A 13,788-nucleotide genomic window follows, 5' to 3' on the forward strand; every position below is an offset into this window, starting at 1 on the left:
TCAAAATACCAATGACATCCTTCACAGAAATAGAAAAAAAATCTAAGGTTTATATGGAATCACAAAAGACGAGAATAGCCAAAGCTATCCTAAGCAAAAACAATGACACTGGAGGAATCACATTACCTGACTTCAAATTATACTACAGAACTGTAGGAACCAAAAGAGCAGGGCATTGGCATAAAAACAGACACCTAGACCAATGGAACAGAATAGAGAGGCCAGAAATAAATCCACGCATGTATAGTGAACTCGTTTTTGACAAAAGTGCCGAGAACATAAACTGGGGAAAAGACAATCTCTTCAATAAATGATGCTGAGAAAACTGGATATCCTTTGCAGAAGAATGAAACTTGACTATTATCTCTTGCCTTATACAAAAATCAAATCAAAATGGATTAAATGCTTAAATGTAAGACCTTAAACTATTAAACTACTACAAGAAAACACAGGGGAAACGCTTCAGGACACCGATTTGGGCAAAAATTTATTGAGTAATTCCCCACAAGCACAGGCAACCAAAGCAACAATAGACAAATTGGATCATATCAAGTTAAAAAAGCCTGTGCACAGCAGAGGAAACAATCAACAAAGTGAAGATACAACCACAGAATGGGAGAAAATATTTACAAACTATTCATCTGACAAGGAATTAAAAACCAGAATATACAAGGAGCTCAAACTACTCAATAGGGAAAAATCTAATAATCCAATTTAAAAATGGGCAAAAGATTTGAATAGACATTTCTCAAAAGAAGACATACAAATGGCAAACAGGCATATGAAAATGTGCTCAACAGCACTGAATATCAGAGAAATGCAAATCAAAACTACAATGAGATATCATCTCATCCCAGTTAAAATGGCTTTTACCCAAAAGTCAGGCAATAATAAATGCTGGCAAGGATGTAAAGAAAAGAGAACCCTCGTACACTGTTGGTGGGAATGTAAATTGGTACAACCACTACGAGAACTGTGCATACGATGGATCTAGGTTGTACACTCCTTATGAAAATCTAATTAATGCCTGATGATCTGAGGTGGAACGGTTTCATCCCCAAACCATGCCCTCCCCTTGGAAAAATTGTCTTCCACGAAACTGATTCCTGGTGCCAAAAAGGTTGGAGACCTAAATCACAAATGCAAAATCTTTGAAATAGAACAAACTTAAGTGTGTTTTAGGAATAGAGTATTACAATGTAATCTGGGGACAGTTGTGTAACATGATGTCAGGAGGTAGGCAGCAACCAGATCGTGTAGTGCCTTTAAAGCTGTTTAAAGGGGGTTTTAATCTTACTCTATTGAAAACGGGAAGCCACCAGAGAGTTTTAAGCAAAGGGCTAACAGATTTAGATTGTTTTTTTTTTCCTTTTTTTCCTTACAAAGAAAACTGCAGGCCTTTCTTTCCTTCTTTCTCTTTCTTTCTTCTTTTTTTTTTTTAATGGAGTTGAGTCTCGCTCTGTCGCCCAGGCTGGAGTGCAGGGGCACAATCTCAGCTCACTGCAACCTCTGCCAGGGTTCCAGCAATTCTCCTACCTCAGCCTCCTGAGTAGCTGGGATTACAGGTGCACACCACCATGCCTGGCTAATTTTTTGTATTTTAGTAGAGGCGGGGTTTCATTATGCTGCGCAGGCTGGTCTCAAACTCCTGAGTTCAGGCAACCCACTCACCTCGGCCTCCCAAAGTGCTAGGATTACAGGCGTGAGACACCACACCCGGCTGACAACTGGATTTTTGAGTGTGGAGTTCAGAGAACAGAATGGGCTGGAACTATGAAGTTGGGAGTCATGTGATTGGATGAGATTGCTGGAAGAGAATGTGTGAAGAATGCCCAGGACAGAGCCCTGAGACATCACGCATTTGAAAGTATACTGAAGGAGGAGGAGACTGCAGAGTTGGCCAAAATGTAGCAGGGAAACCAGGAGAGTGCAGCACCATAGAATATAAGAAGAAAGCAGTTCAAGAAGGAGGAGTGAATGAGTGTGTTAGTCCGTTCTTGCATAGCTATAAAGAAATGCCTTAGACTGGCTAATTTATGTACAAATTGAAACAAGTTTAATTGACTTATGGTGTATTAGTCCATTTTCACGCTGCTGATAAAGACATACTTGAGACTGGGCAATTTACAAAAGAAGGCTTAACAATTTCACGTGGCTGGGGAGGCCTCACAATCATGGCAGTAGGTGAAAGGCAGGGAGGAGCAAGTCACATCTTATGTGGGTGGCAGCAGGCAAGAAGAGAGCTTGTGCTGAGAAACTTCCATTTTTAAAACCATCAGATCTTGTGAGACCCATTCACTATCACAAGAACGGCACCGAAAAGACCTGCCTCCATGATTCAGTCATCTCCCACTGGGTCCCTCCCATAACATGTGGGAATTATGGGAGCTATAAGATGAGATTTGGTTGGGACACAGAGCCAAACCATATCACATGGCTTCACAGGCTGTATGGGAAGCATGATGCTGGCATCTTCTCGGTTTCTGGGGAGGTCTCAGGAAACTCGCCACCATGGTGGAAGGCAAAGGGGGAGCCAGCACTTCACATGGTCAGAGCAGGAGGAATAGGGAGGGAGGGAAGTGCTACACACTTTTAAACAACCAGATCTTGTGAGAACTCTATCATGAGTACAGCGCTAGGAGGATGGTGCTAAACTACTTCCTATGGGAGAAACCCACTCCCATGATCCAATCACCTCCCACCAGAGCCTGCTTCCAACACTGGGGATTACAATTTGACACGAGATTTGGGTGGGGACACAGATCCAAACCATATCACTGAGTAAGATGATAATTAAGCATTGACCTCTGGGTCGGTGACCTCGATAGAGCAGTTTTAGGGGAGGACTGAGAAGAAAAGTCAAATAAGAGTTGATAGAAGACTAAATGAGAGGTGATAAAGTGCACACAGCAAATACAGACAACTCAAGAAGTATTTTTAACAACTGTACATTCAAAATTGGTTAAGATAGTAAATTTTTTGTATTTTTACCATAAAATTTTAAAAATTGTAGTAGAAAATAGCAAAATAGTGATAACTGTGTGTTGGAAAATTTTCATAATAAAGTAATAAAGTTGTATTGTTGTTGTTGTTTGTTGTTTAAAAGAGTATTGCCTGAAAGGCAGCAAGGCAGTGGGGCTCTACTCAGGGAAGGGTGAGGGTCAAGAAAAGGTTTTTTTTTTTTTATTTTTTAATGGTAAGAGATTAGACAGTATATTTGACAATGGCAATGATCTAATAGGGAACCTTAGTGTTGCAGTATGAAGACAATAACTTTGAGACGTGGAGATGTAATATAATCCAGAGAATATTGGAGCTCACTTTTAAAGGTTATCCATCTAGTCCCAGCCAGAGCAATGACTCCGGACCTCTTGTTCAAGCTATTTCTACAGCTACAGCACACAAGTAAAAAAAAAAAAAAATGAACATGGAAAACGCAAAATGCATATCTATAACCACCAGGGGTCACTGAAGGCCAATTCTGCTTTTGGATTAGGAGAAACCTAAACAGATAGTTTTAAAAATAGGAATGTCACAGTTAATTTCATGAAATTACTGAATCATGTAATTCAAATGCTATAGATTTTGCTTCCTTGTTCAAATGCTATAGATTTTGCTTCCTTGTTCTTAATAATACCACAATGAAATGCATAGTTTTGAGAACATAGAAAATATACAAAAAATAAATTTTAATAGAAAAAACCACTTTGTTGTAAATTGCTAAACAGCTAGAAGCTAATCTAGAAATCAGCAAACAAAATTTATTTCACTACCATACCACTTAACCTAACTTTAGCACGTAAGTTTTCTCTTAAATTGGTGACTCCATTTCTTCATGTTTTACGTATAACAAACCATACTGAAAACAGATACAAAAACTAGAGGAAAATATAATTAAAGTTTTATAGTCTGTTATGGAAAAAAAGAAATAAAGGATACTGATAAATCAGATTTCTCCAGGGATTATGCTGCTTTTCCTAGTGGAATAAATAATGCTTTATTTTATCAGATTATCTTCATTCAGATAATTATAAAAGTATAGCCTAAAATATTTTTGACAGCTATTTAGGCTCTGAAAAGATCAACTGGCAAGAGGGCACAAAAGATTCGCTTGTTGGACCTCTATTACAAATTCATAGCAATATGTAAACCAAAATGAGAAAACAAACAGAAGGACCTAGCTAGAGTCTAAGCCAAGATAAATATTTCTATAGACTAGAAACAGAAACAAACAACAACAACAACAAAACACACTAGTCTCGTGCAAGCAGAAGCCACAGCAAAGCTGGCCTATGACTTAGATCTAGAAAGGCACCAAAAGTAATCATGTTCTCCTTTCTGCTTGACACCATCACCAGCACAGCCGTATTATGGCTACTTGTTTACATGGAATTGTAGAAACCTAGGAAGGGGGAATCAACCTGCTCTTGACTGGTTCTGCAGTATCAGCCTGGAAGCACCATTATAAGATAGGAGAGAGTGAGTATAGAGAGAAAGAAAAGTGGGAAAAGAAAAATGAAAATAAACAAAAACATAACTTTCAACTCAAAATGATACTGCAAAATAACACTTCAAAACATATCAAGAACGCTAATGCTGAGAAAGGCAGCAAACCAGTTGAACCTGAACTCACTAAGATGAAATTAATTGTATAGACTAAGGATGCTGACAGACATAGATAAAGAAGTAACATCTGTAAATACAAGAAAGAAGTATGGAACAAAGCCTGTATAAACACACTAAGAACAGGTAGATGTAAAAAATAATTAACATCCTAGGGCTGCCATAGTAAATTACCACAAACAGAGTTTAGATAAATTTATTATCTCATAGTTCTGGAAACTAGAAGTCCAAAATCAAGATACTGATAGGCTCTGGAAAAAAAAAAAACCCTTCATTGTCTCTTCCTAGTTTCAGGTGGTTCCTGACAATCCTTGGTGTTCTTTATCTTGTAGCTGCATCACTCTAATCTCTTTTTCCATCTTTGCATGATGTTCTTCCTAATGTGTCTGTCTGTGTGTCCTCTCTTTTTCTGATAAGAATACCAGTCACTAGATTTAGGGCCTACCTAATGCAGTATGATCTCCTCACAGTCCTTAACTAAGTACACCTACAAAGGCCCTATTTCCAAATAAAGCCACATACTGTTCTAGGTGGACAGGAATGAGAGAAGGGGAAAATACTATTCTACCCACTGCAATAATTAGTAAATAATCTTGGAAATTTAAAAAGTTAGTCCCTAAAATTCAGAAAAATTATTTAAAAGAACCTAATAGTTGGGATAAATGCTAAAATACAAAGTGAGCGAAGTAATAATTGGAAGACATTTGTTTTTAACATATCACTATTAAAAACTCTTTAGACCAAGTTCATACAAAAATTTTAGTAAGAATTAGAATAGCCTTAGAGAGTCCTAGAAAATTTGAACCCAAATTTAATAAGCTTTCTCTAATACTTTATCTAACAGTTATATGTGTAGATAAGGAAAGAGAGATGACAATCATCTGCCTAGGAAATAGGAAACATTTTTTTTTCCAGGACTTATGGAACACTTACAAAATCTACCAAATACTAGTTCACAGAGGATTTTTACAAAATTCTAAGAATGGTTATCATATGTTCTATCTTCTTTGACCATAATGCATAAATTGGAAGTCAACAATAATCAAATTCTTCCAAGACAAAGTATGGAAAGTAAAAACGTATTTCTGGCCAGGTGTGGCGGCTCAAGCCTGTAATCCCAGCACTTTGGGAGGCCGAGGCGGGTGGATCACCTGAGGTCAGGAGTTTGAGACCAGCCTGGCCAAGATGACGAAATCCTGTCTCTACTAAAAATATAAAAATTAGCTGGGCATGGTGGCACATGCCTGTAATTCCAGCTACTCGGGAGACTGAGGCAGGAGAATCGCTTGAACCCAGGAGGCAGAGGTTGTGGTGAGCCGGTATCATGCCACTGCACTCCAGCCTGGGTGACAGACTGAGACTGTCTCAAATAAATAATGTATTTCTAAATTACTCATAACAAAGACATAATCCACCCAAAAATCCCAAATTATGCAAAACTAGATGATAATGAAGATGCTCCATTATCATAATTTGTAGAATGCATCCAAAGCAGTACTTAGAGGAAAACTCAGAGCCTTAAATGCTTTCATTTAAAAACCAAAATAAGGAAGAAGGAGGAAAACAAACAAATTATGAATTCATCTCAAGATGCTAGAAACACTACAGAGCAAGAGTGAAAAAGCAGACGGGAATAAATAATAAAAAATGAGCGGAAATTACTGATTGGGGGTAGGAAGATATGAAGCATCTAAACCATGAAAGCTAGACATGAAGCAACTAAACCAAAAAGCTAGTTACTGACAGAAATTATAAAATAGACAAAAATGGCTGGGTGCAGTGACTCACGCCTGTAATCCCAGCACTTTGGGAGGCTGAAGTGGGTAGATCACCTGAGGCCAAGAGTTCGAGACCAGCCTGGCCAGCATGGTGAGACCCTGTCTTTACTAAAAATAGAAAAAATTAGCAGGGCTTGGTGGCACATGCCTGTAGTCCCAGCTACTCGGGAGGCTGAGGCAGGAGAATCCCTTGAACCCTGGAGGCAGAGGTTGCAGTGAGCCGAGATATTGCCACTGCACTCCAGCCTGGACGACAGAACGAGACTCTGTCTCAAAAAATAAACTAAAATAGACAAAAATGTAGCAAGCTTAAAAAAGAGAAAAGGCATATATTAGAATTTAAAAGGGATATACAGCTACAAATATGGTAGAGATGTTTTAATTTATAAGACATTAAATGTCTTTATGCCGATAAATTTTAAAATGGAGAGGAAAAGAAAAGTAGAGTGCCTGGATAAGCCAATAGCTATTTTTAAAAAAATGAGTAATTATACATATTCTTTGAAAAACCACTTGGCCCAGACGGATTTATAAGCCCTATCTTATATAATGTATTTCAGAGAATTTTAAAAAAGAAGAAAATCTCTCCAACTCATGTTATAAAGTTTGATGCTACAACTGAAAGAAAAGAAAAATTTTCACCAAATTATGTGTGAAAATAAATAAAGTAATCTTAAATAGAATATTTCCAAATCAAACTCAGCAGTGAAAAAAAAGGACGAAGATAACCAAGAAGATGTTATCCAGGAATACAAGGATAGATTGATATCAAAACACCTTTTAATGAAACGTATCAAATTAACAAGTAGATGAAAAAATAATCATTCCAACAGATTCAATACAGCCTTAGATCAAATACAGCACTCATTCATGTTTAAAAGAAAGAAATCTCAGCAAAAGATGGAAGGAAACTACTTTAACTTGGTAAATTGTATTTATCCAAATTTCTATTTTGAGGATGGCGGTGTCAAGTTGTCACTGACCACAGGTTCATAAACTGTCATTTAATAGAAACTAGCATGAGGCTGAGAAAGTTTCCCTGGCAAGGCTTTATTGGGGCTTATGCTCCAGCACAAGAGATACAGTACAGGAAGAAGAAATTCTCCGAGGGGCTCCCCGAGGGCAGGTCTTTTTGGTGACGTGAATAAGCATGAGGTATGTGAATGTTATTGCATGTGCAGGGTTAAGCATGCAGGGTGTGCAGGTGCAGTGAGAAATCATGTTAGTACCTACATTGCATGATCAAAAAAATGGTGGATAAGCCCCTCCTTGGGCAGAAATTTTAGTATTATAATGAGGATCAGTCATTTTTCTGGTCTTGTGTCCATGCCATGGATAGGGTTAAGTGTCTTGAGTAAGATTTATGGTGGAATGCTGCTTATCTTAGTTTCTTCAAGATCTCCCAGTCAGAGGATATAATGCCAGTGGAGGTGGTGGTGCAAAGTCTGGTAGTTGGCAGATATGGAAAAAATATGTGTTAGTGGGGACGTGTGCTGAGCCTCATCCTATTCTGTCTCAAAGTCAGCATTTCTCACTTTCTTTCTTGGAAATTACCCAAAGCAACAATATAATGAAAAGGGGGAAAGCAAATTACAAAATATAGGAAACTGTTGAAACTCAAATCCCAAAGTAAGTGGGAGGGATGACAAATAGTAGAGGAATCAGAAGAGAATGCCTGCTAGTGCACACCTCAAAAAAGTGTGGCAAGATACTCCTCCAAGATTAGAGACATATCCTGTGGTGCAAAACCCAAATACTGTGTTTGCAACAAGAACAATGATATGTGCTGATTGGTGACAGAAGCTACTCAGACACTTTGGTTCCAAGAGGCAAAAGATATGGGCCTGTGATAAAGTTTGGCTATGTCCCCACCCAAATCTCTTCGCGAATTGTAATCCTCATAATCCAGGGAGGGACCTGGTGAGAGGTGATTGGATCATGGGTCCAGTTCCCCCGTGCTGTTCTCATGATAGTGAATGAATGAATTCTCAAGAGATCTAGCTGTTAGATGAGTGTTGGGCTCTTCCCCCTTCTTGCACTTCTTCTCTCTCCTGCCACCTTGTGAAAAAGGTGCTTGCTTCCTCTTTGCCTTCCACCATGATTGTAAGTTTCCTGAGGCCTCCCCAGCCATATGGAACTGTGAGTCAATTAAACCTCTTTCCTTTGTAAATTACCCAGCCTCATGGAAGTTCTTAATAACAGTGTGAGAACGGACTAATACAGCCTGAAAGGCAATATGTTTATTATTTCCAGCAAGCAATTTATCCCTTTGGCAGAGGGAAGAGAAACTTTACATGGGGAACGGCTACTTGTCTCCTTTTGTACAGAAGAAATAAAAACAAAAGAATTCATTAAAAAATATGGGCCGTAAGAAAAGTTATAGCTAATGTGGAACACAGGAACACAGCCCCAGTATCTTCCACTATACTGTTAAAGTCATTAATTGGGGCCGGGCTTGGTGGCCCACGCCTGTAATCCCAGGACTTTGGGAGGCCAAGGCAGGTGGATTATTTGAGGTCAGGAGTTCGAGGCCAGCTTGGCCAACATGGTGAGACCCTGTCTCTACTAAAAATACGAAAATTAGCTGGGCATCGTGGTGCGCACCTGTAATCCCAGCTACTTGAAAGGCTGAGGTAGGAGAATTGCTTGAACCTAGGAGGCAGGAGGCGGAGGTTGCAGTTAGCCAAGATTGTGCCACTGAACACCCGTCTCGGTGACAGAGCAAGACTGTCTCAAAAAAAAAAAAAAAAAATCATTGATTGGAAGGCCATTAGAAGGAGGAGGCTCCAGCACTACCTACAGAAACTGAAGCCCAACTCAGTGGAAGCAGTAAAATGAAATAAGTTTAACCAATCAGAAACCACGAATTAACCTCTAATTTGGGACTTCCCACTGGAATGATCCAAATAAGGCTACTACTCCCCTTAAACCAACCGAATATTTTTCTTTGCCTTGCTTCTACTTTCCCCTTATAACATCCTTCTCCACCTACCCTTCTTTGGAGCACCCCCAAACTACTTGCCTCTGGAGCTCCCCAATTCATGAATCACTATCTATTCAAATAAACACTTTAAAATTATAATTTGCCTATGTTTATCTTTAAACAATGCAAAGTTCCTCCAAAAGCAGTTTTAAGAAAAATGCACTCATTCAAATATAAGTAATCATAAAGGAATGGGTTGAATGGGCAATAAGCAGATGAAAATGTGCTCAATATGATTCGTCATCGGGGAATGTGAATTAACCCATAGAGATACCATTACCTACCCACCAGGATGTCTTATAATGAAAAAAATGGACGACATCAGGTGTCGTAAGTGTGTGAAGCAAATGGAATTCTAATACATTGCTGGTGAGAGTATAAAATGGTGCAACCACTTTGAAAATCTGGTAATATATTAAAACGTTAAACACATATCTACTCTATGACCTAGTTACTCCACTCCTAGGTATTATTAATCTTGGAGAAATAAAATCAAATGTCCACAAAAAGCCTTATACAGTAATGTTCATAGCAGCCTTAATAGCTACGAACTGAAAACACCTCATGTGTCCATCAACAGAGTGGATTAAAAAAAAGAAAAATCTGTGATGTATTCATTTATATGATTACTAAAAGGCAAACACAAAAGACTGGGTACTGTATAATTCCATTTATATGAAGTTCAAGAATAAGCAAGACAAATCTGTAGTGAATAGCAGTTACCTCTATAAGGGGATAAGGGAGAATAAGGGAAATTTCATATTTGAAATGTTACATATATGACATTATATATATATGTGTGTGTGTATATATAAATATTTTTTTGAGATAGAGTCTCACTTTGTCACCCAGGCTGGGGTGCAGTGGCGCAATCTTGGCTTCACTGCAACCTCCTTCTCCTGGGTTCAAGCAATTCTTGTGCCTTAGCCTCCCAAGTAGCTGGGATCATAGGCGGGCCACCACTGCCAGGTTTTTTTTTCTTTGTAGAGACGGGGAGTTTCACCATGTTAGCTAGGCTGGTCTCAAATTCCCAACCTCAGGTGATCCACCTGCCTCGGCCTCCCGAAGTGCTGGGATTACAGATGTGAGCCACTGCACCTGGTCTTTCTAAGTCTTTCTGATGAAAAAGTTGGAGAACTAATCGGAAGACAGTGGATCCTGACAGAAGTGGAAATGGCAACATCTAAGAGAATCAGGAAGACTTAGTGCAGTGAGTCTTCAAGTGTGATCCCCAGAACAATGGCATAGCATTTCCTGGGAATTTGTTAGAAATGCAGATTTTCTGACCTCATCCCAAACCTACTAAATCAGAGAGTTTACAGGTGAGAACATCTTTCTGTGTTTTAACAAGTCTTAAGTTTTATAACAACTGACATAGAGGATCTGAAGTCCTCAAACTATCCTCAAGTTTATCCTCCACCTTCTTTGGTTAAGGAAGCTTTGCCACTTTGCACGTGAGAACTAATATTTTCTCTTTGAAGAGCCAAGCCACACTGTCACTACAGCAACCAGAATGCAAAATTAGCATGGCATGGTGAGGTTTGGCGGGGTGATGTTAAATATTGCTACAGAAGAGTTAGAAATCTAGAAGTTCTGGGAACTTCCTAATTTATATCCTCGAACCTTGAGAGAATATTTGTGGGAATCGATTTTAAGGCTATTAGGTCAAGGAACATGGTCCATATTTTGAATCAGGTCAAATGTACAGATATGGGCACTTCCCAGAGATTAGGTATTCAGGGTGCTAACAAGTTGAGGAAAGACTATTCAATGCAAATATACACTGAACTTTGTCCCACAAAGTCAGAAATCCCCCAAATCGGAAATCCCTTAACAAGTATAAAGGAAGTAATGTTAAAATTTCAGGAAAAGGGAATAAAAGATTGGATAGATTATACTCATCCAGTCTAGATACCTCCTCACCACATCTTTGATAGAAACTTTTATCTTAGTTATAAAAAATATAGGTTGGTAAGGCGTATCAGTATGGTTTTAGTGTAGGAAATGGAAACCCCTCTGGGTATTGTAAGCAGCAAGGAACCTGCATAGAATTAGATGCTTGCACAGTCATCTAAAGGCCTAGAGAAGCTGGAACGTCGGGTGGGGAGGGCAGCATTGGAAGTGTTACATTCAGGAGTTCTACCCTCCGATAAAAAAAGTCAGTGCAGCCACTTATGTCTCAGCAGCCACTTGACACCCTTGAAAGTTGTGACCAGACACGCTGAGTTCAGCTGCTGCCTTTGCCGATGATACTCATCCTTGTAACCCAGCAGACCAGCCAACCCAGCAGGAAAATAGCCTCTTTCTCACTTCTGCCTTTCAAATCATTCAAGAGTAGATCTAATTGGCAGAAACCAATTTGTTTCCAGAATATGAGCTGGAAAGGAGTCCAGAGCATGGTTTTTTGCTTTCTAACCTCTGCAGAGCAGGAAGGCATATCAGAGGAAAGGAGCATGGAAGCGTAGTGAAGTAATTCTGTATCTACCCCAGAGGGAGCAGACAGCTCTTTACAAAAAGCCTCCTCTGGACTTTAAATGCTGGCTGCAGGAGCTGCCACTAAAACGGGCTCCCAGACCTCAAAGGGATGGGAGGAGTTCAGAGTGCCTGCACCCATTTGGAAGTTATTAACCATCAAAGATAAACTGATCTTGGTTATGCTAACAGATAGGAACATGGCCATGGTAATCAGATTCCAAAACCTAGTCTGACTTTCATGAATATCTGGCTGTGACAAATTAATCACAGGACTCCAAAATGTGATATTTCATCAAACTGTAGGTTATCTAATATTTGACCCTCCCATCCCACCCCACCACAAATGCCAGGACTGAGCCAACTTCCTTGAAAGGTAAGTTTGGTTGTGGTTGTTTTTTTAACCTATTTTCCAGTCCTGAGCCAGTTCAAGGGAAGACATTAATGATTCAATTGGACTGGAAGTTGAGACTGCCACCTGGCCATTTTTGCCAGTTTCCCTCTAAGCACTGCTTATGTTGCATTGCACAAATTTTGATAAGTTGTATTTTCATTTGTTTCAAAATATTTGCAAATTCTTCTTGAGATTTCTTCTTTGATCTGTGTATTATATAGAAGCATATTGTTTAATTTCCAGATATCTGGGGATTTACCAGTTATTTTTCTGCTATTGATTTCTAGTTTAATTCCATTGTAGTCTGACAACATACTTTGTATGATTTCTTTTCTTTTACCTTTGTTAAGGTGTGTTCAATGGCCCATAATGTCTATCATGGTGAACATTCCATGTGAATTTGCAAAGAATATGTGATCTGCTGTTATTAGATGGAATATCCTATAAACATCAATTAGATCAAGTTGGTCGATAGTGCCTTTCAGGTCAATTATGACATTACTGATTTTCTTCCTGCTTGATTTATCAGTTGTTAAAAGGGAGGTGTTGAAGTCGCCAACTATAACAGTGATTTTATCTATTTCTCTTGCAATTCTAACCATCCTCAGCTATCTGACATTCTGTTCTCATGTACATAGATGTTAAGATTGTTATGTGTTTTGCAAACATTGATCCGCTTATTATGCTGTGGTACCCCTCTTTATCCTTGATAATTTTCCTTGTTCCAAAGTCTGCTTTCTCTGAAATTAATGTATCCACTCCAGATTTCTTTTGATTAGTGTTAGCACAGTATATCTGTTTCCATCCCTTAGCTTTTAATCTATCTGAGTCTTCATATATAAAGTGGATTTCTTATACATCACATTTTGTTGGATCTTGTATTTAAATCCACTCTTAAAATCTGTCTTTTAATTGGTTTATTTAGGTACTGGACCATTCATATTTAAAATGATTATTGATATAGCTGTGTTAATATTTTCCATGTTTGTAACTGTTTCTTGTTCCTCAAATTGGATTAAACAATAAAGTAGTTTATTATCTCACTTAACTGGAAGTCCAAATGTAGGACAGACTTCAGGCACAATATGATCTTCTGCTCAATAATGTCATTAATCACCTAGGTTCTTTCCATTTTTCTTCTCTGTCATTGTTGTTAGTTTCATAATTTAACATATGTCAATGATGAATGCCATCCTCTTAGATGTGGTGATTTTATGCAATACATTATCTGAATATATGCAGGACCCTCTTCTATGGCCATCTGAATTACTGCAACTACCTTGGTTTCTTAATGGGGCCACAAAATGTAAAAAATGTTTTTTTCCAGCTTTTCCTTTTTCCTTTTCTGTTGCTTATAGGGTGTGTTAATGTGGCTACATTTACCACCGAGGCTATAGATTTAAGAAACAAGACGTAATTAAAAAGGAACTAGAGGTAAAAATAGACGTAATCCAGAAATTGCCATTTCACAAGTCTTCCTGGCATTGTGTCATGATAGTGGGAGGTGCTGTTGGGTAACCTCTCAGTGTAGCATAGGG

Source organism: Symphalangus syndactylus, chromosome 15 (genome assembly GCF_028878055.3).
Source record: "Symphalangus syndactylus isolate Jambi chromosome 15, NHGRI_mSymSyn1-v2.1_pri, whole genome shotgun sequence".
Lineage (NCBI taxonomy): Eukaryota > Metazoa > Chordata > Mammalia > Primates > Hylobatidae > Symphalangus > Symphalangus syndactylus.